At 42.1% G+C, this 24,441-nt stretch overlaps 1 protein-coding gene and 1 long non-coding RNA gene across 12 annotated transcripts in view; both read left to right on the top strand.

The window, feature by feature from the left end:
* The window catches only part of Tm2d1 (TM2 domain containing 1), a 206,076-nt gene extending 202,847 nt beyond the window's left edge, over nt 1-3,229 (top strand). For 9 of the 11 annotated variants that reach the window (XR_013427843.1, XR_013427842.1, XR_013427841.1 and 6 more), the window contains one exon: nt 145-3,229. The gene's annotated coding sequence lies outside the window, so the exon portion shown is untranslated. The remainder of the gene's footprint in view (nt 1-144) is intronic. The other 2 variants (XR_013427837.1, XR_013427836.1) reach the window with 2 other exon arrangements.
* Nucleotides 3,230-7,631: 4,402 nt separating this feature from the next.
* On the top strand, nt 7,632-17,729 carry LOC144368075 (uncharacterized). Its single transcript, XR_013427832.1, has 2 exons — nt 7,632-10,407; nt 16,737-17,729. It is a non-coding gene; the product is annotated as an uncharacterized LOC144368075 (long non-coding RNA).
* The last annotated feature ends 6,712 nt before the right edge of the window (nt 17,730-24,441 follow it).

Raw genomic sequence — 24,441 nt, 5'->3', positions numbered from 1 at the left:
GCAGACCCATCTGCCTCTGAGAATGTTGCTCTTTTAACTAGTCAGAGACACTCTCTATTCAGAGACCCAGTGGGACCCACCAAGACCTCAGAAAATGGTAGCAGTAATTCAGAGATGGCATGCTACTTTCTTTTTCCATTTCAGGGGCTGTTGTTGCACAAACCTTCTTTCAAAGGAATAATAGAGACGCCACTTCTGAGTGCCTACGATGAAGGCTGCAGAACCTACCGGGTGAGCTATAATTAATAGAGATGCCAACTGCCAACTAACCAGAAAAACTCCAGCATCGTAAATCTGTCCCCTGGCTTCTCATGAGAACTGATGGATGAGGAATTCAGCTTAAATATTTAACAATCAATAATTCAAATACCTACCCAACCATTTGCAAGTTGGCATGTTTATAAATATAAGGGCCGCACTTTCTTGCATTTCACATGAAACTTACTTAGAATTGAATGGAGGGGGTGGGAATGGCCTGTGTTGTATGAGAAAGAATCTGGTGGAGTAAATAGAAACACCCTTCCAGTCTTGGCTCAGTCTGAATCTACTAAATTTCCAGCTTTGATCTTGCACCATTGTCCATGCCCTCACGTTGCTGGTGAGCAAATCAACCACAAATAACGAGCTGGAAGGCCCAGTTGGGCGGCCAACATATAACGCCAGTGCCTGGGGTCTGCCTCAGCAGCTCCAGGGCTGAAACCCAATGCACAGCCGGACGGGACAATGAGTTATTCACGCTGAGCTTCCTCCACCTTTGTCATGAGAATGGGTCATCTCGGGCTGTAACTCAACTTCCTTCATGTCCCAATAGTCATTCAGGAATGAGGCCCATCCCTGGGTCACACTGTGGCGGGTGGCAGGGGTCTGAGCTGTGTGCATCCCTCTCCTGGGTAGGAGGATGGGGCTTGACTTTAACTCTTTTGAATGAATCAAGTCTACAGGCAGCATTGACAGCAGTGATTTATCTGCACTTCACAATTATTGGATTTAGATGCTCCAAGCACTTGCTGATTTATTAAACTGCTCTCTCTTCTGAGGGAGAATCAAAGCACCTCCTCTGGCTCTAATGGATAGACACTTTGGAGGCACTTAGGGAAGCCATTGTTGATAAGACTTACTACCTAAAAGAGAACCCTATCTCGTGTTGCCTTTGCACGGAAATAACCTCTATTATTTGTGTTTCCTTCACAGTCAATAACTCACCCTTTCCAGAGAAGGGTGGGGTGCTGGCAGATGCCTACGACGCTGGAGGGGTGGGAGAGTCAGGCCTGAGCAATGAGCTGCCTGCCACATCTGTCTTCCTTTGCCCACATTTCCCAGCTGTGTATCTCACAACCCCCGTAGCCCAAGAGTCTGGGTGGATGGGAGACCCACAGCTGTGTCACCAGCTGTGTACACTCCCTGTTAGGAGGTTCGACCTCCCTCCCATTGGCTACCCTTAGAAACAATCCCAGCTAGGACCCTTGACCTCACCCTGTTCACAAAGCTGTGCGCTTCTGAACCAGTGGGGATGGAGAAGAGCAAGTGGTCATCCCACAGAATTGAGTCCAGGTGTGATCTGCCTCCACCCTGGAGGGTGGAGCAGGGCTGGGAGTTCTCCTTGCCAACTGTAATTGACTATTCCAAGTGGTGAATAGTCTGTTAATGAACAGGTGCCAGGGAGCAGCGTATCTGGTTGGAATTTTGGCTTTGTTCTGGGAAAACAAAAATTGACTGCTAGTAAAAACGGGACAAGGCGATGGAAAGTCAAACAGTCCTTGCTAAGGCACCATCAGGGTTTGTCTTGGATTTACATTTCAGGGGTGACGGGGGAACAGTGAGGTGTAGGTCAGTTATAGTTGAAAGAAGACAAAGGAAAAATTAAAACTGGCTTGGAGTGAGGATAAATGAATGTGAGAAGGTGTGATATGTACAATTTCTGCAGATTGATACAAAACACAATGGCAGTGGCTAAGGTGCAGTTTATGATCATTTCAAACCATATTGAAAATCATTTTCATTGAGTGGGGAAGTACTGATGAGAAAGAGAATTAGGAGAGGGACTCTGTTATGGGAGGAGGGAAAGACAGGAAATGTAGTTAGTAGATACAAAGTTATGAATACAGTCTGAGAAAGCAGACTAGTTGGTAAGACCTTATGAGAAGCATCTAGGGTTCTGGGGACTTGTGGGTTCTTGCAATATGGGAAGGAGTAGTATCCACCATAAGTCCTCCAGGGGCCGCTCCATGTCTTCTGTTTGCTCTGCCCATTGATGTTGCTGCCAAGAAGCAGCCATAGTCAGAAATGCCTTCTCACCTTGTACCTGGGCTTGGATTGACAGCAATGGTCATAGCTGCCCCTATTCTTGCCCAGGAAATGGGTGCGCTTGAAGCAGAGTGCTTGAGTAAAACAGGAGCTGAAATTTGTATTTGAGGTTCATTATCACTCTAGGAAGAAGATATTATTGACTTTATCTTTAAAAACAGGGGCAGAGAAAGATGGAGCACCCTGCTCAAAGTCACATATTCATATAGTTTCTGGCAGAGCTGAAATTTTGTTCTATGTGTTCCATCTTTTCTCCCCAGGTATTCCCTTTTAGGATACAAAGAAGTGAACTGGGAACCCTAGGGAAGAGAAGACCCCCTAGCTGGGATGGGGACTCTTGTTCCTAATGATTGTAACCCTGTTGTGTCTTTTTATACATGATGGTTCCAAGCACCATCTTAAAGATCTTGAGCTACTAAAATATACACAAAGACCATGATGAGAGATGAGCTGATGTTCCTTTTATGATAACTGGATACGAAGACGGTGTTCCACGGTCCACTTTATGCTTTGAAGATAGCCCTTGCTGCTCTACCACAGCAACTTGCTTTTAAAATGGACATGTTTCTTGCTCTTCCTCTCTCCCTGCTCCTCCTCCCTAATCTCTCCCCCTTCCTAATCTCAGTTTCTGGAAAACTGATTTACCTGTCCATCCCCATTTTAGGCAGATTTATCTGTCCTTAAGTATACACCCAACATAAGAATGACATAATCCAGACTTTGGGGATGGTACCAGAAGATCTCAGAAATGACTATCTACCAAATGAAGTGAATCACAGCTCCTTCAGAGAACACGTGGAATGTAGACTTTGAATCACCTCTTTAAAAGCCCCCTGTTCCTGCGGATGGGCAGAATCACAGCCTTTGTGACAGGAGTCCCCTTTGTTTCTCTTTTGCTAGCAAAGCAATAAACCTTTTTCCTTTTTCTGTGTCTTTATTATTGGATTGGCATGGGGACAAAGACAGAGCTTTCAGCACCGATGGAACAAAAAGTATGAATGTTATCTGAAGACCTGGTTCTTATATATTAACCATACAAATAAAGCTTTCACTACCCAAATGCTAGTGGAACCTCAGGCTCAAGCAAACTGTTGGATCATGTACCTGGTAAATGTACAGAATATTGATTGAGTTGAATCCAAAATCTCAAATACATGGTAACTTCAGTTCATGTGAAGTCTGCTTGCTTCCCTCAGGGTCAGAAAAGGCCAGCTACTTATTTGGAATTCCGTAGAAGCCAGATCTAGCCTGTTACTTCTTGAAGGACAGAAACCTTACAGCATTTGGGCCATTATTATTGAAAATCCACCCAGGGAGAAGGTAGTTTTAAACACAATTAGGATTCTATTTTAAGGAAAAATCATAAACTGCCCATTTAATGCTAATGTTTGATCTACTGTGAAGCAGAGAAGGAGAAGCTATTACAAATTTGCTAATACCATCAAAACTCACAAAGTGATAAAATGAGGCTACAAGAAGAAAAGGCACTCATCCCAAGCACTGGCTGTGCTAATATTCACGAGAGCTGAGAATTATTCTGAGGCTCAGTGAGGGACATTGGCCTGTTCTATCTGCACTCTGCAACATGACCCTTGGATGCTCTTGGTTCTCAGCTGCCCAAGATGATCTTCAGAGCAGACACTCCCCCTCCATGAGATGACAATCTACCACAATGACTTCCACCATGATGACAATCTTTTTTGCATTTATATATTCATCTACTGAAAGTGACTATTTCGTGTGATTTTATGATATCTATAAATATTTCAGTACACAAGCACACATATATAATTTTAAGTAAATATATAGTTAGCCTTGTTAATAAATCCATAATCTTTTAACTCAAAGATTGATCTAATTCATTATATTTTAGGATGAATTCCTTGTCATCCAGACTCTGACTCTTTGCTGTGGGAAACTCAGGAATTTGGCTCACTTGGCACTCCTTTTGATCTGCATGAACCAACCCAACTCAGGAGCTGAGGTTTAGATAGTGAAGGACAGGTACCATTATGGAGATGCCAAGTTTTATTTTGCTTTATAACTATTACAATGCACCACTGTAAGAACTGAGGAGACCACAGCTACAGATGACGACACAAATTGACTTGATTCTAAATCAAAGCATACTCCAGGCCTGCAGAAACCAAGCCACCACTAGTACCCTAGGGCAGACTGCAGCGATCTTCCAGTGCTCCTGCAAAAAGTGAAATGATATCTTCCTCTTGCTTGGAATCTGGAGGCTGTTTTCCCTTCAGTTTGAAAAAATGTCACTTCCTTAGGTTGTCCATATGTAGTATTGGACAACCTAAGGCAGGCACAGTCCCTAAGCCACATGCTTGTTGTTTAAACAGAGAGGGGGAGATGTTGAGAGCCACAGCCAAAGGAGCCCCAGCAAACTTCCAGCTGCCGGCTGATGATTGGCTCACAGCGGCCCCAGCAACATCTAGCTGATTGGCTCCTTTGGCTGTGGCTCTCAACATCTCCCCTCTCCCCACTTTTTGGCATGGAATCAGGGCATCTTACCACGTTGCCCAGGCAGGCCTTGATCTTGGAATTCTCTTGCTTCAGCCTCCAGAGCTGCTGGGATTATAGGTACTGCACCTGGCTAAGAACACTATTTCTTAGTTGAACCCCATTTGGTGTAGTCAGCTTTGGTTGTTGCTGTGACCAAAGGACCTGACAAGAAGGAGAACAAGTTTATTTTGGTTCAGTTTCAGAGGTTCAGTCCATGGTAGGCCAAGACCATAACTCTGGGCTGGGGGTGAAGCAGAACATCATGGTCAGTGGGCACACAGAAGGAAACAGCTCAGGACATGGCAACCAAGAAGGGGGCAGGGGGGGGGGGGAGAGAGAGAGAGAGAGAGAGAGAGAGAGAGAGAGAGAGAGAGAAAGCTCTACTCACCAGGAACAAAATATAAGCCTCAAAGGCACACCCCCACTCCCAGTAACCAACTTCCTTCAGCCACATTCTACTTGCCTACAGTTACTACCTAATTAATCCATATTAGAGGATTAATCCACTCACTAAGCCATCAAATTATACCTTTCATAATCTAATCATTTCACCTTGGAAAATTCTGCATTGTCTCACCAGAGTTTGAGAAGGACACCTCATATCTAAACCATAAAACCAATGAAGATACTGGGTTGCACTTTGGAGCCTTGTGATACCTTGTGATCTTTGGTATTAGAATCAGTCAGTTCATTGACACACTAAGATGACAAGAGACTTAGAGAGATGCCCCGAGGAAGAGCAGCACCAGTCTCCCCCTCTCAGGCTGTCTCTGGGCTACACATGTTGAGTGTGTGCTAGTTGCACAACTCTGTGGATGTGCTGAAACCCATTGGATTATACACTTTCAGTGGGTGAATTGTACGGTATGTTAATTATATCTCAATAAAGCTATTATTTTAAAAACATGACCTTAGTCATTCAACTGTTTAAAGGACAAGTTTTCAAGAGAGGACATCAGCACCACTATTAGATTCAGACACCTGGGTCTTCTCTCCTGGGTCCCATACTTTTGAGCCCCCCCCCCAACCCACTTTTGACACTCTTATAGCTGTACTCTCCCCTCAGGTTGAGATATCCATGAGGTCAAGGTGATGTAATCACCTAGGCTCCTCATTCTTTTAGAGGCCATATTATTGATTCCAGAAACTTTGAAGTTTCTGCTCAAATGGCCCAGCTTGCTTTCATAGATAACACAGCCACTTCGCTAGCCCATCTCTTAGAGGTAATGGCAGGCAGGTGTATATAGTCCTAATTGTAAGGAGTTGTCTTTGCACAGAACTTGGATATACAGGTTGAGATGTCCAGGAATGTGTACATGATCCTTCTGTATAGGACCGAGTTGGAGTACGATGAAAAACAGGTTACTCATGAGCTAGGCACCTCTGTCAGCACTCTTATTCCAGGTCCCTTGTGTTTTGGGACATGCAAGCTAGGATGGAGCAAGGTCTAAAACTAGAATGTGTGCATCAGCCTACCCTGGTACTTTCCCAACATAAGTGCATTACTTCCATTTCAGAAATTAAATAATGCCTTACTTTTTGCATTTAAAACACATTATCTCATTTATTTCTTACAGTAAAGTGGGCACTGTTATCACCCCAGCTTTTCTAATGAGAATACCGAAGCTTGAAGAGGTTAAGTAAATAGCTGAGTCAGAATTTGGTCATGGGACAATCTGACAAAAGCCCACTGAGCCATACTACCTCCTAGGAATGCCTGGCTCGTAGATAAGATTGTGTTAGCAAGAAACAGGCCTCTTTTTATCTTCTAACAATTCAGAGAGTGATACAATAAAAAAAAAAAAAAGTGGAGAAAAAAAAGCATGCCCTCTAACAGAATAGTGACTAAGTCCCTTTCATTCAAACAAGACCAGATAGCAAAGAATGTACATAAGTATTGTAATATGAATCACATTTGAAGAGGACATTTTCATTTTCTCTGCAGCCTCAGGCAATGGGTTGTCAGTTATTCCTTCTAAGATTAATCTTTCTGCATCAGAGATATGGAGATTAAGGGTTCAGGGCATGATGACTTATGCACAGATGAATTTGATTTTCTATATGTTACTAAAAATTTGGTTCACAAAGCATTCCTTCCATCTGAAATCTCAGCGCTCTGGTTACTTGAAACTTACTGCTGTGCCTAGGGGTGGTTTTCTTAAGGTTGCAAACAAGACCTTCCAATTTACCAGCTCAAACTGGTTTTATAACAGCTGACTCAATTCTAGCATGGATTCAGCTAAAAACTATTTAGAGTAAATAAATCTGAATGAGCATACACCATGATTAAGTGACATTCTCCTTTTACAGATGGGGAAACCAAGGCTCAGAGTTCTGTAGGATGTTGAAAGTGACAGGAATCAAATTATTCCCCGGACCCTACTTTGCAGGTCCTGTCCAGCAATTTATAGGCAGAGGGCACTGCTGTCTTCATGCTCTCATGTGGTTTTGATGTTAACCTAGGACCTGTGTAGGAATAGAAGCCACATGGTGGAGGCTTCCCAGCTTCAATTCCTCTATCTCCTTCTCCCAGAAGTAGTGCCCAGATCTTCACTTGGAAGAGACTCCCTTCCAGGGCTCTGCTGCCCTCTCTGAACAGTTAGGCCTCTCCCTTCCCTCCAGGGGAGCCCTGGCTGCTTTTATATGTTCAGTGTAACCATTTAGGCTGGCCACGTGACCTAGGTGCCTAGTGTGTGGAACAGAAGCCTGAACATACTGCTGTGGGGTTTGCTACCAAGAGTGGGAGGAGCCAGAAAAAGGGATGGGAGCTAGGGGAATAGGGTGGGTGGGAACTGACCCCTAGAGAAGGATAGAGCAGAGAGAAGGACAGGGACAGAGCCATGGCACTGTGACCTCATGATCAAGCTACACCCCAAACTGGTTCTTTAGCTTAATTAGGATTGCATGCTATGATTGAGGACCATCCCTCCTTAGTTTGCTTGTAAGAAACAGAAGTTCAGAGAGCTCGAGTGCCTTTTTGGGTCCCCACCCTAGACAGATGGACACCTTTGCTTCAAGTCCAGGGCTTCTTCAGTGTTTCTAAAGACATACAACAAATCAGAGTAAGAGCAACGTTTCTTTCTCCTCGTCTGGGATAAATAAGCAAACCTACACTCCAGAGAAGATGGGGCAGAGGCCAGAAGAAATAGAAATGAACAATAAAGTCTTTGTAGCAGAAAGTGTTGTGCCAAAGCCAATATACCACTAGAATTGGAAATTGCCAATCTTGGGCATTCAGAATAAGTCCCATTAAAAATGTTGATTGATTTGTTAGAAACCAGGGAGGCCATTTTAAATTTTTATAATTATGTGAGACCTCAAAATATTTCCATGATATGCCAACAACTGTGGAGCCAACAAAAATTTAATTTAAAAAAAGTATAAAATACGGGCTTTAGAAGAGACCTTAAACATCATTTCATTTTTATCTTCTAACAATGGGGAGTTCTTTTTATTGCATCACTAGTAGATGGACATCTGCTTCTGTTTGAATACCTCTGTTGATGGAGATCTCACTACCTTATAAAGTAAATTTAAAAAATTGTTTGTTCTTTTTAGTTATACATGACAGTAGAAATCATTTTGATATATTTATACAAGCTTGGAATATATCTTATTCTAATTAGGATCCCAGTCTTATGGACTACACGAAGGTGAGATTCACTGTGATGTATTCATATACATATATAGGAAAGTTACGTCAGATTCATCCCACTGAGTAATTTTGGCTTTTAAACTATAATGTAATTTGATTTAATGAATAAAAAAAAATTAAAATACACATTAGCAAAAATAGGAATGTTGCAGGATAGTACTTTTTACATAATTTTTTTTCTTGATATTTCCTATTGTTCTGTAATAAATGTTCCTCCAACTGACAGGCAACACATGTGTTGTGTTTTCTGGCCAATGTAGAATGTAGAAAAAATAATTTAATTTCTTGTCTTCTGAGTTTCAAAAGCCTAAGTCAGGACATAGCAATACACAGATGTAAAGCCAGACTATTGTGCCTTGAGAACAAGGTAAGAACAACAAAAAGATACCCTTGATGGTGAAGGTAAGAGTGTGTGGGGGGGGGGCGGGGGCCAGGAGCAAGGAGACAGGGCTGCCTGGGGAAGCAGCCTGCAGCCTGCTCACTTTAGGTGAAGCCTGGGTGAGCCGGGACAGCAGAAGTTCCAGATCAATTTGAAGGAGTCAACGTGACCTCCCCACTTCCCTCTGCCATCGTCATGGTGCTGTGTGGCACCCTGAAAGAAAACACATTCTCAAAATATTGACCATTTGTTGCTTTTTGGCTTCCCCAAACCAAACTTCTTTCTGGAAATCCTTAGGGGAGTTCACTCCCTCTCTCCACTGCTGGTTTCCCTGTTAGAGCGAAGGCAGGTGATTCGTGCAGGATGCCTTTGTTTGGATGAGGCTACATCTTGACCAATTTTTCCAACTGCCTACCCTTGCCTTGTTTCTGACAATTTTCCAAGTCAATGTGCTATCCAATACCTTCCAAAGAATTCCTGTTTTAAGTTAGGCAGAATCTGTTTCTGTTTCTTGCAGTTCACAGATTCAGAAATTTGTGCCAGGGAATATGTCTCAGCCTCTTCAAGTCAGAGAAACTCTATGGTAGCAATCTGTGGTTGATCCCATTGCCTTGGTGAGGAGCTGAGGACAGTGATCCATCTTTTAGGATTCAGAGACAGGAGCTCATGTTCCCTAGTAGCAGAACCTCTCATTTATCTCCTGTGGTCCTGTGGAAGAAGCACAGAAGAAATGCAAGGCAAGTTTCAGAGCAGCACGTAACTACTGTCCTGGGACACATATCCATCTGTGTGCAAGATGAACTATTCAAGGGCTATGGAAAGGGCCTCCTTCTAATGACCCAGGGAAGTCCATTAACAAGAGAATGACAGGGTTGGGGGCATAAGTTAGTGGTAGAGCACTTGCTAGCATGCACAAGGGTTAGGGTTTGATCTTTAGCAGAGAGAGAGAGAGAGAGAGAGAGAGAGAGAGAGAGAGAGAGAGAGAGAGAGAGAGAAAATATGACAAGTTAAAATCCCCAAATTCTCAATTGAAGGCATACATTAGCGCTCAGGAACTTTCTATGTATTGCTAAATGAATTTCCAATCTTTAAAAATACAGCTGAGCTGGGCACAGTGGTGCACGCCTGTAATCCCAGTGGCTCAGGAGGCTGAGGCAGGAGGCTCAAGAGTTCAAAGCCAGCTTCAGCAATGGTGAGGCACTAAGCAACTAAGTGAGACCATGTCTCTAAATAAAATATGAAACATTTTTTTAAAAGTACAGCTGAGAGAATGGAAAACCAAAAACAAAACAGTGGACTCTGAGCTTTGTAGAGTTACATTGGTTGAGTTCACAGCCTTGTCGTGCCTCTTTGGAGAAAGCTAAGGCATTGATAAGGTAAGACTTGCAGTGAGGATATATGAGAACATTGAGCGAGTTCACAGATGTTCTTGTTCCAGCCAAAGCAGCACTCCTCCTTCACTGCTGCCTGTGATTTTTTTTTTCTCTTAAAGATACTGTCACTCCCTTTCTCCAAAGACTAACACTGATGATGAGGAAAAGAAGAGGGAAGGGTAAGTACTGGGGAATGAAGTTGATCAAATTATGTTGCATGCTTGTACGAATACGGCACAATGAAGCCCACTTTTCTATATAATTAGTATGCAACAATAAATTATTTTTTAAAAAGTAAAAATCGAAAAAGAATTAAAACAAGGGTCATGCCAAAAGAAGGATCTGTTCTGTTTACGATCTGCACTGTGGCATACCTCCCTTGTCTCTAGGATCTGACCTACATACCTGTTGGGGAGGTGGGGAGTGAAAAGTCAAGGCTGGGAGCAGAAGGCATAGATAACAAACGATTTACAAGGTTTTGTTAATTTACACCTTCAAAGATCTGGGGAATATGCGTGGGGATGAACTCTGCAGGCTCTTGACTAGGGGCAGAGGAACATAATTTTAGACCATGCTGAAGTCGTTGACATGGATGCACTTAGCAGAGACTCCAGATTCTGTTGCTAGCTCGGAGCAGCTGGGAGTAGACACCATTGTTTGTTCAGTTGGTTGACAGAATTCTGGACTCATTGGTGGCCAACATTAAACAGAGTTGAGATGTCATAAATTCCTTGATATCAAGGAAAGGAAAGAATCCAAAGACTCCAAGAGATAGGAATGCTGGAGTGAATTTATCATGTGCACTTACCCTCCCACCCCCTAACCATGTCTCCTGGGAAGAGTCAGAGGACATCCCCTTTGCCAAAGTCTTGAGAAATACCCTCATGAGGGGAACACCAGCAACCACTCTCCAGGGCCAAGGGCAATGAGGAGAGATGAGGTGAACAAAGGCTCCCTGGATTCAGCTGGAGGGGAGGGCCCAGGCCTCAGAGCCCACATGGCAGGTCTTCAGGGCAGAGGGAGGGGTTCAAGGGGGAGTCCTCCCTGTCCCCTCCCTGGACACACAGAGCTTTAATCCAGGCACTGACAACTCTAGTCCAGAATTCTGAAGCTGAGTGAGTGAAACCAAGAGGACAGAGTAGCACTGTACCAGAGGACCTTAGGATAAAGGTCCAACCACACAACGCTGTGGAACTCAACTTTTGATAGTTTACAAAGCCCAACGGGATCGAACTCCTCCTTATCCTCCAGTTCCGTCCTGCTCCACCCCTCCCCGGCCTTCCATAAGGCTCTCACCACACTGACCTGACTTCACTTCCTTCACCCCACCCCGGTTCCCCACCTCAGGATTTTCATAGATGCTATTTACTAGACTTCAAATATTTATTCTTTTCTCAGCTCTAGCCTCGTTAACTCCACTCATCCTTCAGGTTTTCTGGAAAAATAGCCCTTTTTATTAGGCCTATTTTTTAAATTCTTTATTTGTTTTCGCCTATAGCTGTTATCACAGTGTTAATTACATTTTAATTTTCTATAATGTCTGTCTGCTCATGAGCTTAACTTTTATGAGAGGAGGGGTCATTCCTGCCTTGTTCCTGAGTGCCTGCTCAAAAATTATTTGCCTCATGGATGCAGTTTATATGCTATTTTGATTGGATTTCCTCACTTGTAAAATAGGGAACATCTTTATATGTCAGTAAATATATATCTATAAAGGCATTTTTAATGACACCATAGTATTCTGCAGTAGGCATGAGGACAATAATAACTGCAGTCTTTATTTGAACATTACTACCTTCCAGGCCCTCGTAAAAGAGCTTCTCATCCTCATGGGGTGTAGACATTTGTATTTCTATTTTAAAAATGTGGGAATGGAGGTAGAGAAGAGTCAAGTAACTTTTCTCAGAGTCTCATAGTTTGTGTCCTGTACACCCAGCATTTGATATAAGGCATTTTAACTCTAGGTCTATGCTCTTAATCTCAATGTTAGGTTGCACAGAAAATTCCACTTCAATTAATACCCTTATTGACATGCATTTAAGTTGTTTCTAACTCTGGGCCATTACTGATGCTGGAATTCATCCTTTGATCTAAGCTTCCCACCATTTTTCATTAGTAGCATGAGAATACCTCTAAATCTACAGGAGAAATGGGGGGGCGGTATTTCACAAATAAAAATATAGAATATCAAGTTAGCATTGCATTCCAAGTGTAGTAACAATGAGATACTTCTGCCATAGCTTAAGTATAGTCCACACAATTTCTGCAACTTACACTAAAAAAATTGTTCACTGTTGATCTGAAATTCAAATTCTAGATTCACTGGGCATCCTGTGTTCATCTAAGGAAAAAAAAATACTTGATTAAAATTTTTGGGCCCACCTTTCCACAATTAGTCATTGTGCAATAATTTATGAAACAGGAGTTGATTGCCAGAGACTGTAACTATAAAAAAGGACACATAATCCCTGACATCAGCTAGTGCACTGTCTAGTGAAGAAAACGGACCCACAGGTAAATCTCAGATAAGGTGGCAAGACAGCAATAAGACACACAGCAGATTCAATGGCAGGCAGCTAATACCATGGGCTCAACTCTTAAAGGGTGAAGAGAATCTAGTCACCTTAAGGCATGGTGGGGTATTTCACCTGACATGTGTCTATATATCAAATACTCACAAGCAATAGAGATACATGGGTGACCAGATGCAGTTGCTGTCCAACTGTGAGGCAGAAAGTGATGAGAAATGAGGAGCTGGGGAGGGAGGGAAGAGCTGAGTCATGAATATAGTTCTTCTTTTTTTAAAATATATTTTTAGTTATAGATGGATACAATACCTTTAATTAATCAATTAATTTTTATGTGGTGCTGAGGTTTGAATCCAGTGCCTTACATGTGCTAGGCAAGCGCTCTATCACTGAGCTCCAGCTCCAGCCCATATAGTTCTTCTTTTATGCAAGGTTACTAAATAGAAAAAGATTTAAAGAAGGTCAACGCCAGGGACATCCTTATCTTGTCCTGATCAGCTACCACCTGTCTTCTCTGTCTCACCTTGGTGTTTGCTCCTCCACAAACCTTTTCCAACCACCCTTGATGGCTTAGGTACCTCTCAGGGATGCTCTTGGTCCCTGACCATGCTTTATCAAAGCACTGACCGCCATATGTCAGAAATACCTGTCCACTGCCCTCCACACCAGCCTTCCTGGGGTCAGGAATAAGTTCTTCAGCACCTCAACTTAAAACAATATTTTGATTTTCTTTGAATCCTCGATATTTGCACCATAGGTGGGTGCTCCATCAGTCTTATCTACCCAGCCCGTGTTCTGTACTACTTGATTGCATTCCATCTCTACACAGGATCTCCAATGCCCAAAATTTACTGTCAGTAGCTTCTCTAGTGCTGACAGGCTTCAGTTAATTCCAATGAACTTTCTTTCCTAGATCCTTGTGATTGTCCCTATCAGTCTTCCTGCAGCAGGATAACTTCTGCTCTAGGAATGCCCAGTGAGAATGCCTTCTGCCAATGACTTCCTACACAAGGGTCCTGGCAACAGGGGAAAGTATTTGGAATGTCTAATGGCCTCAATTTTGACTCTCTCTTATGTCCGTGTCTTCCCTTCCAAGACTTTCCCCTCTCAGACCATTAATTAGACACTTAGGCTTGCTCAGATTGCTGGGGCCACTGTAGCATATAGGTTGGCTCTCAGGGGTCAATGTTACTTCCCTCACTTCCAATTTCTACCATTTCCACATAGCAGGTATATCCTTGCTATCTTCAAGTCTGTCTAGCCGCTAAACTTGTTGGGATCTTTCTTGGTCCTGGATAATTCTGCTCTGTCTTGTTTGTATGTTTTTGTTTTTGTGGTTGAACCCAGGGGCATTTAACCTCTGAGCCACATCCCCAGCCCTTTTTATTTTTTATTTTGAGACAGAATCTCTCTAAATTGCTTAGAGCCTCACTAAGTTGCTGAGGCTGACTTTGAACTTGTGATTCTCTAGCTTCAGGCTCCCAAGCCACTGGGATTACAGGAGTGCACCACTCACCTAGCCTCTGCTGTCTTCGCTTCTCTCCATATGGATCCTGCTCTCTGCTCCTTGTTTGGCCCCTTCACTGTTCTGCATTTGGCATCCTCTGTGTCTCTTCAGGGTCTTGGGTTTCTCTGGTTTAGTCATGAGCACTTCGGAGTCAGGAAAGCCTGGCTTGGAATCTCATCTCAGTCCACATTCATTTTATTTTTTGACATAACCCACCAGAGTATCTTGTGATGCCTGACTGGGTTAGCTCCCTTTGTTGACAGATGATAAACACTGGGCATAGAAGGTTACATAATGTCCTTGAAATTGCTCGGCTAGTGAGGGGATGCCTGGGTTTCAAATTCTGGTTTCCATGTTTCTCAAACCCACATTCTTCTTGCCCCTTGGCCTCCCTCAAGCACAATGAATTCCAGTTTCCTCCTCTCTAAAATCAAGTAGTAATAGGTTAATGAGAGCTACTTCTTGAGATTGTTGCTAAGATCAAACAAAATTATGCCAATGAGGCACCTAGCTCAGAGCCTGATAACCGTGCAAGAAATGCTACCTTCCCTCCTGCCCAGTCCTTCTGAGTAGACTTTCCTTTAGCCAGAGAGCAGCAAGAGGAAGCATCAGCTGTGTTGGCCACACAGGGCAGAGCTGCTTTCCCCACCATCATGCTGAAGTGGGCCCCTTAGAAACACCTTCAATCCTGCAGGATGCCCTGGGACCTGCTCCTGTTGCTGGGAGGCTAGGTTTTCAGCAGCCTTTGGCAGCCAGAGAGAGGTGGCTGCTTATGGATGGAGCCACTATTTTGGGGGGGGGCAAACTTTTTTGGGGGGGATAAATCTCCTTTTTGGTATTCCTTATTTCCCCAACCCATCTAAGTATGCCCACAGCCCAGCCTTGAGTTACGAGGACATAAATCTCCATCACAAATTTATTGCCATCATTTATCAGCTCCTGTTGTTCAATGGCCAAGTAGTTAATTTTAAAATGAAGTGGGGCTGTTTTCATTAATACCCTTACATTAACTACCTATCAAAACACTCAGAGACAATTAATACCATGTTGCCGAGGTACTGAACCAATAAATATCTCCAGTCTTGTCTTGACTCTGGCAGATAAAAGACATTAGACTCGTCCCCTATTTCAATAATATTCTCCCATTTTCTTTCTCCCCATGGTATTGGGAACATTTACACTTAAGAACTAGATTAAATAGCTGGACCAACTCATAACATGAATATAAAAGGCTGCTTCATGACACCTAAGTAATGCCTTCAGGGTACCAGGGCAATGAGAATGTGCCTGGAGAGTAGATGGAACATCTCTGAAGATGATCCATCATTCATACCAATGCCTTTTGGCTTCAAAGACTCTGGGGAAAGCAAATGCTCTTAATCTGCTGGAGTCTGGAGTCTGGGTTGGTCAGCAATCTGAGCAGTGGATAGAACCCAGAGTTCACATTTCTCCTAAACTCAAAACCTTTGTAGAAGGAAAGTTCTAGATTTTGAAAACTCTGGAACCACATCAGGGATTCAGAGCATGTGGTAATTTGTTATTCTACCAAGACATGACTTTACACCTCATGTCAAGGTTGCTCTGTGGAAGTGACTTCTCGTTCTGAGGGACACTGCATAATCCTCCTGGTCCAGGGCATCTCATCCAATCATTTTTTTTTCTCCACCATTGACTGTAGGCCTACTGTGTGCTAAACACTGCTCTAGGCCTTGGGAATGGAGCATGGCACCTCTGCTGTCTTCTCCGTCTACGGGGAGCAGACTCACATGTCCTTTATTATTTTCCACGTGACAGCATCCTTTACAAAACGACTCTTAGGAGGTCATGAAAAATCGTTTTCTTTAAGCAAAATGGTTCTGAAAAGAAATCCAGGTGGTGCATTAAAATTTTTTTTATTGCTTCCCCCCCTCTTGTTGCTTAAATAATATGTTCACTGTGGCAAAAATTAGAAACTATAGGTAAGCAAAAAGAGAAAAATGAGCTCCCTCCCTCCCACCACCCGGAGATCACCACAGTTAACCTTTGTCCCCCAATGCACACATACTCCGGAGCCCAGTCCCCCCTTTTACATTTGTCTACCACATTTGTTTTGTAAAAAAAGAATGATTATTCTTTGTATAATTGCCTACCTCTCATTTCCTCATTTTGGGCTACACCATCGCACAATTTCTCCTAATAAACATGTTTCCATAACTACCAGCTGTGTGCCCTCTCTGCCAACTTGGGCACAGGTATTTTAAGAACACACGATCCTTGGTTTAACAAGGCCTCCATTTTTTGAATATTCATTTTATTATTAAAAAAACCATGATTTTGTTTGTCTAGCAGTGTTTATTACTGTGGACACCCCTAATTATTCCCTGAGATAAATTAATTGAAGTGAAATTTTTAAGTCAAATAGCTGCACATTTTTGAGGTTGTTGACATCTGTGGCCAAACTACCCCCAAAAATGGTTCTACTTTGTATTTCCAGATAAAGTCCTATGAAGACCCACCAGCTTCCCACACTTGAGTTACAGAGAAGTAGACTGCAGTGCCCTCTTGTCCTCCTTCTTCCTCCTATTGCCCAGAGCTCCCCTCCCTGGGCCCAGCACCCACTCTGCCTCAGCCCAGAGATTTCCTCTAGCAGTTGTTCTCTTCCTCTGTGGACTCTTTTCACAACTGCTACGGATTGTCTCTGGACAGTTCATGTGTTGTAGGCTTGGTCCGCAGTGTGGTGGTGCAAGAGGTGGTGGGGCCTTTAAAAGTGGGTTCCAGTGGGAAGTTCTTAGGTCACGGGGGGGCGCTGTTTTCAGAAGGGATTAAGGTTGTTTTTGTGTGACCTTAAACTCATTTTTGCAAGAGTAAATTTTTCTAAAAGCTAGAGGCTGGCCTCTGAAGTGTTCTTGGCTTCCTGTGTGGCAGTAGGATCTCTCCCTCCTGCGGGCTCCCACCACGATGCCATCTCTGCCCTCACCAGAGTCCAAACCAATGGGGTCACCTGATGTTTCAGCCTCCTCCAATCTCATATATTTTGTCATAGCAACAAAAAAAATGGACTAATGTAACAACTTTTGAAAATATGTTTCTTGCATATTAAAAGAAAAAAAATTCCTTGATCTTTGTGATGAGCTCAATTGTATCCTCCAACCCCAAATTCCTATACTAAAGTCCTAACTCCCCGTACCTCAATGTGAATATCTTTGGAGACAGGACTTTTAAAGAGGAAATTAAATTAAAATGAGAGTCTTAGGGTAGGCCAGAATCTCATTCAAGTGTTGTCCTTATAAAATGGACATTTGGAAACACTGAGAGACCAGGGATGTGTCTGCACAGAGGACAGGTCATGCGGGGAAACAAGAAGGCAGCCATCTGAAAATCATGGAGAGGGACTGCAGAAGAAACCAAGTCTACTGACACCTTGGTCTTGACTTTCAAACTCCAGAACTTCAAAAATAATAAAAATAAAATTCTGTTGTTTAAGCTACCTGGTCTGTGGTATTTTGTTATGGAAGCCCTTGCAAATCAATGCAATCTCATTTTGGAAAACTTCCTACTATTGTCCTGATACACCCAACACCTTGATGGTTGTGCTCATGTGCTACATTCTCTTGCCCCTTCTCATGCCACAGCCCAATCTGGCTTCTAACTCCACTTTGGAAGATAGACAGCTCCAACTAAGGTTACCAACCACCTCCTTGATACCAACCCAAAGAACATCAGGCCCAGCATGTCCTGCAAATGTAGTTGCTATTGCTATTAAAAATATTTGAATAGGAAATGCCAGCTCAGTCTGCCAAATTAGGAAAGAGGATAACGAACTCATCCACATAAGTCCTTCCAGAGAGTTTTGCACTTTTCAAAATATGTGAAGAATAGGCATACAGATTTTAGATTTATTTAGAAAATAGGATAGGCATAAGTGTCCTAGATGATTTGGGAAATACAATGTGAGGTCTTGGTTAATTTTCATCAGGTCTTTTTTCTTCACGCAGTTGTTGCTTGCATGCTATGGGTCTACAGAACATTCTCTGTACAATTATTTTGAGTCTGTCTTTCTTCCTTTCTAGGTAATATTATAATAGTGTCTCCTCCAGCTGTACTCAGGCTGTTGAAAAGGAGCATGTAGTTCACAGGTTTTCCTGATTCTCCTTTCAGCTTCCATACACTCAGGTTTGGGGCCCAGTTTCTGGGGATACCTTGACCTCCACAAAGATCAAACACTGGCAGGTCAATAAGCAACCCCTGCATCATGAGCCTGGTGCCCACGCTGCCCCGACCTGGCCTTTTTTACCTTATCCTTAGATGTCCCAGGTGTGGCCACTGAGGGCTCCTCAGGATTTGGCAGTGATGCAAAATGCCATTCAGAAGGAAGGATGAGCCGCGCAGTGACCGGCAGCAAGCACCTGGCATAGGCAAGCGTGGGAACACAGAGTCGTCTCTTTCATCAGCTGGGTGTTGTTTTCCTTTATACAAGGAGAGACTTTAAGTGACCTTTCATAGGCTCAGGGAGAGGTGGTTCAGGGCATTTGAAAGCATATTTATGGACTCAAGGTGCAGAGGCTCCCTGACCTGCTGGCACAGAGTAGATGCTCTCTGATGACCAAAGAGGAAGGAATTCAGATCCTCCTTTAGGGTGTGGGTTGTTTCTATCACACCCCTATAGTTACCTGGGGCCAGGTGTGGCAGGTGGGGTTGGTAGGAGGTGGAGGGACTTTCCTTGCCAACCCATCAATCAAACTGTGTCTCCCAAGAGCCACGTGTCAGAGCCTGAAGGGAAGAGGACAGTCTCAGCCCAGCTGGCATCAGCCTCCTCTTTGAAAGCTCCTCCAGTTCCCAACATCACACCTGCCTCTGCAGCTTCCTGGGTGGCTTCTTAGAAGCCCATTCTTCCTTTTTCAATATATCCCCTTTCTCAGGCTCAACTGCTTTTCCATTGCCTGACCAAATTTCTCCTGGCATCCTGCTTCTTGACATCAGTAGTTCCAATAAACTGGTTTTTGAAAAAGAAAAAAAAAATATATATATATATATATATATATATTTTGCATTCCATAGTAAGGATTTAGAAATGTTCCTTGCCTTAAATTGAGAGGGAAAAACAGGCACACAGTGAAACATGCCAACAATAACAGAGAGAACTATAGCAGAAAAAAGCACAGAGCACTAGCAGGGTTTGAGCTCCTGAGGGCAGTCTTCCAAGTCCTATGCCAAGTTCTGAGTTTCAAGTTTTAAGATTTCCAAATTTCAATCTCAACCTTGTGTTTCCCCCTGAGCCTAGATATTGAACCACCAATTGTCTATTTGACTTCAATGTCTCACATGCATCTTGAGCTTAAAATGTCCAAAGTTCAGTGATTAATCTCCCACACCCTAAATTGACAGGCAGTAACACCCAGGGCCCTGTCACTTGTACTGCCACTGCAGCCCCCACCCAAGCCTACTACAACATCCACATCATCCTTGGTCCCCAGCGTCTGCTCTCCTTCCATACCCAGAGGATTTCTCTTCCAAGCTTTCAAGCTCAGGCACACAATTAATTTTTCAAAATGTGTACGGTCTAATATCTTCAGTTATAAAAGCTGTCAATTTCAGGGTCACCTAGTCTACCTCAAGTACCTTCACTCTATTAATTTTTTAGATTATGAGATATAACACATATATAGGTGAGTACAAAATAAATCTACAACTTGACGACTTATCCTATGCAAACACTCTCCCTAATCCTCTTGATGTGGTGAATTACTTTGATTTGTGAATGCTCAGTTAACTTTACTGGAATGAAACCGATATGTTCATACTAAATGCTCTTTTACTATCTCACTGGATTTGATGATATTTGTTTTGTTTTTTAAAGTTAGAATTTTATATTATTATTCTATATAGTTCATAATGGATACAATTTTTTTTCTTCATTTATTGCCTTCAATGTGTTGCTGAGTCCACCCCAGGGGCAGATATATTTATATATTCAGAAGAAAAAAATATATATTATAATGTACTTATGTGCTTCTGAGGATTAGAACCCAGGCCTTGTGCATACAAGGCAAGCACTCTACCAACTGAGCTATATCCTCAGCTCAGATAACATTTGGTTTTAGGAGTTTTATATCCATGTCCAGGAATAAGATTAGCTTGTAGCTTTCCTTCATGTCCTTTTCAGGTTTTGATATTTGGTAAAATAATTAAAGAGTGTCTCATCTTCTGTTCTCTAAGAGTTGGGAGCTATTTGCATTCCCTTCCTTCTGTGCCTGGTGATATGGTTGAAGATATTAGGGCCTGGCACTTTCTTAGTGGGAAGAATTTTAACTGGTTTTCAATCAGACAGGTCAGATTTTCTATTTCACTTTGTGTTGGAATCTTTAAAGAATTTGTCTATTTAGTTGGTATTTTCTAGTTTATCAGCATAAAATTAGTTCACGAACTTCTCTTATGATTTTTAATGATGACCACATCAATAGCTATGTCCCTCTTTTCATTACTGAGATGGCATATTTGTGCCATGGACCAGTCTCCTTAGGGAGTCTTCAGTTTTATTGTGTTTCAAAGTACCAATTTATAGCTTTATTAATTTCTGTTGTGTGTTTCTGTTTTCTTTCATTACTTTTTATCTTTTCTATCTACTTTCCTTAGGCATATTAGTGGCTTTCCTTAGGCATATTATTTGTGTTGAATCTTTAATGCAGTGATTTCAACCAATTTGCTAATGTGTGCGTTCCATGTTGTAAAATATAGTATCATTTAGCTAAATTTCTTAAATTTTTAAAATTTTATTTTTAACTGAAGTATGGTTAAATTTATTTCTCTTTGATGAAGTGTCTGTTCAAATCTTTTGCCTGTTTTTAATTTTAGATATTTGTTTATTATTGTTGAGAGTTGAGTGCTCTTTATATATTCCAAATACAAGTTCCTTGTATATGTTTGGAAGTAATTTTTCTGGTCTATAACTTATCTTTTCCATCTCTTAGCAGTGTGTGACAAGTCAAAGATTTTAGTTTTAATAAAGGCCAATGGATTGTTTTTTAAATAGATCATGCTCTTACTGTTGTACCCAAGAACTCTTTGCACAACTCAAGGTCACAAAGATTTTCTCGTATACTTTATTCTAGAAGTTTTATAATTTTAGGCTGTACATTTAGTTCTATGATCCATTTTAATGTACGCCGCAGTCTGGCTGGGTACAAAATCACGAGCCACACACACCTTGTAGATTCAAACAGCAACTCTTTATTCTCGAACTGTCACCAGCACTTTACACACACGTTCTGGGCAAAATCCACACTCTCCACAGGGCTCTGAATCCCCAATAATATATATATAATATATCCCCAATAATATATATATATATATATATATATATATATATATATATATATATATATATATATATAATGTATTTATGTGCTTCTGAGGATTAGAACCCAGGGCCTTGTGCATGCAAGGCAAGCACTCTACCAACTGAGCTATATCCTCAGTTCAGATAACATTTGATCCGCCCTAAACCCAGATCTGCCCTGGTCCTTGAGCAAGGTCACCTTACATGCAATGTCACTGCAAATGACCTGAGTCATGCCATGCGTCATTCCTACTTGGCAATGGCTCTCAGCAAATGTAGATTTTGTACAGGGAATGAAGTATGCATACAAGTTGTCTTCTTCCTCCTCTTCCTCTTGTTCCTCTTTTTCCTTCTCTTCCTCCCCTTTCTTCTTCATGCCAGTGGACAGCCCATTTTTCAGCACTGGGTGTTTAAAAGACTTTATCCGTTTGCGCATTTGTCACAAACGAATCAACTGCATTGGTGTGGATCTGTTTCTGGTCTCTAGTCTGCTATATTGGTCTTGGTATCTATTCCTTGCTAATACTGCTCTGTCTTGATTATGGTAGCTTTAAAGTCAGTCAGTCTTGAAATCCAATGGAGTGAAACCTCCAACTTTGTTTCTCTCTTTTGAAAGTATTTTGGTCATTTTGCTTTTCCATATGAATTTTGCAACCAAATTACTGATATGCACACACACACACACGCACACAAAATGATTCTGGGATTTTTTATTTAGAATACATTGAACTCTACAGATAAACTCATAGAGAACTGATATCTTAACAATAGGGAGTCTGCTGGTTCAAGAATATGGCATATGTCTCCACTTACTTATTTTCATTTCATTAACATTTTGTAGTTTTCAACATGCAGATCTTGAACACATTTTATTAGATCTGTACCTAAGTATCCTGGGGAGGGCATTGTAAATAGTACCTCAGAAAATGAATTCCAATCATTCATTACTGCCATTAATATGATTGATTTTGAATGTTGACCATGTTGTTATTGTGGATTGAATGTTTGTGGTTCTCCTTCTAAATTTGTATGATGAAGTGTTAATTGCTCAATGTGGTATTTGGAAACCTGGCCTTTGGGAGGTAGTTAGGGTTAGATGAAGTCACGAAAATGGGGCCTTCATGCTGGAATTAGTATCCCTATAAGAGGAGACATTAGAGAACTTGCTTGCTTTCTCCATGGCATATGCACAGAGCATCCTGCAAGTCTATAGTGAGGTGGTGGCTGCCTACAACTCAAGAGAGGAGCCCTCAGAGTGAAACCCAGCTCACTGGTGCCTTGCTGTTAGGCACCCCAGTTTCCAGAACTGTGAGAAATAAATTTCTATTGTTTAAGCCACCCCGTCTGTGGTATTTTATTATGACAACCCCAGCAGACTCATACCCTTGCTATTCTCATTTATTACTTCTAAGAACTCTTTTTTTTAAAATAGATTTTTTTGAATTTTCTTCAGAGACAATCATGTAGCCTGTGAAGAAGGACAGCTTTCTTCCCTCTTCTTAGGATTAGCGGCAGTGACATGCAGAGCCACATGGGACAAGGGCCTGAGGGAAAAGTAAAAATCAGTAAAGCCAGACCTGTATTTTTAAAATTCTGATATTTTGTCATGAATAATTTTTTTAAAATGTTTTTTAGTTGTTGGTAGACCTTTATTTTATTTATTTATTTATATACGGTGCTGAGGATGAAACCCAGAGTCTCACACAAGCTAGGCAAGGGCTCTCCAGCCCTGTTGTGAATACTTTTACATTAATTGTTTGTTTTAGAATGTTGCATAAAAATATTATTTATATTGATTATTGAGTGTGTTTTATACCTTCTTAAATTTTGCACCCTAGGCCTCACTTGCTATGCTCCAGCTCTGGCCCCTGGGTCCACTCTGGATTGTTGGGAGCCAGAGCTCAGGGGTCCTGTTTGTTATCCGGGAAGGGTAGGGGATGAGCAGCTCCTATTCCACCAGGGGCCTGGCCTCCAGCCATGACCTTTTCTTTCACCTCAACTGATATGGACTGAGTGAAGGGGTTGGGGGGGGGGGAATGGTGGTGTGATCCTCCTTCCAACCTAAATCCCATGGAGTAACCTCTCTGTTCTGATGCAGGATATAATTTCATCTACTTAAAGTAAAACAACTTTTATAAATGGTGCATACAGCAAAAACAAAAACCAAACCAAACCAAACAACAAACAAACAACAAAAACTGGCACAGGCTTCTCAATTTTGGTAGCAATTGTTATCATCTTTATTATTTTTATAGGACAACTTTCAGGTGTTATTTATGGTTTCTCCTCATTGCTATAGGAAATGCAATAATTTTTCCTTTATCATTCCCAATGAGGGAGTCATTGTTTGTGTCCCAGGTCAGGGCTCCCTGACTACTGGTGACTAACAGCTGGAGAAAGTCTGTGATGACTGTAAAAAATGTAACTGTATTTCGAAAGCTGACTTTAATTTTTGATTCTAAGCTCCCCAGGTGTCTTATGGCAATCAACTTCACTAGGCACTTTTGGGTAGATTCAGTCTAGTTGGTGACTTTTGTCAAATTTAGAATGATGGGTCTGTTTAGTCAGTTATTTTGCTGCTGTGACTAAAGGACCTGACCAGCACAATTATAGAGGAGAAAGAGTTTATTTGAGAGCTCATGGTTTCAGAGGTCTTAGTCCATAGAAGGCTGGCTCCATTCCTCAGGGCTCGAGGTGAGGCTGGATATCATGGCGGGAGAGTGTGGCAGAGGGAAGCAGCTCACATCATGGTGATCTAGAAGCAGAGAGATAGACCCAAAGCCACACCCCAATTCCCACCTCCTGTAGCCATATCCTACCACTTCAGTTCAGGGGATTAACTCACTGATTGGGCTAAACTCTT

The sequence above is a fragment of the Ictidomys tridecemlineatus genome, chromosome 11 (assembly GCF_052094955.1).
Source record: "Ictidomys tridecemlineatus isolate mIctTri1 chromosome 11, mIctTri1.hap1, whole genome shotgun sequence".
In the NCBI taxonomy this organism is placed as follows: domain Eukaryota; kingdom Metazoa; phylum Chordata; class Mammalia; order Rodentia; family Sciuridae; genus Ictidomys; species Ictidomys tridecemlineatus.
Note: the sequence above shows the minus strand (reverse complement) of the source record. Positions and strands in the feature narration are given on the sequence as shown.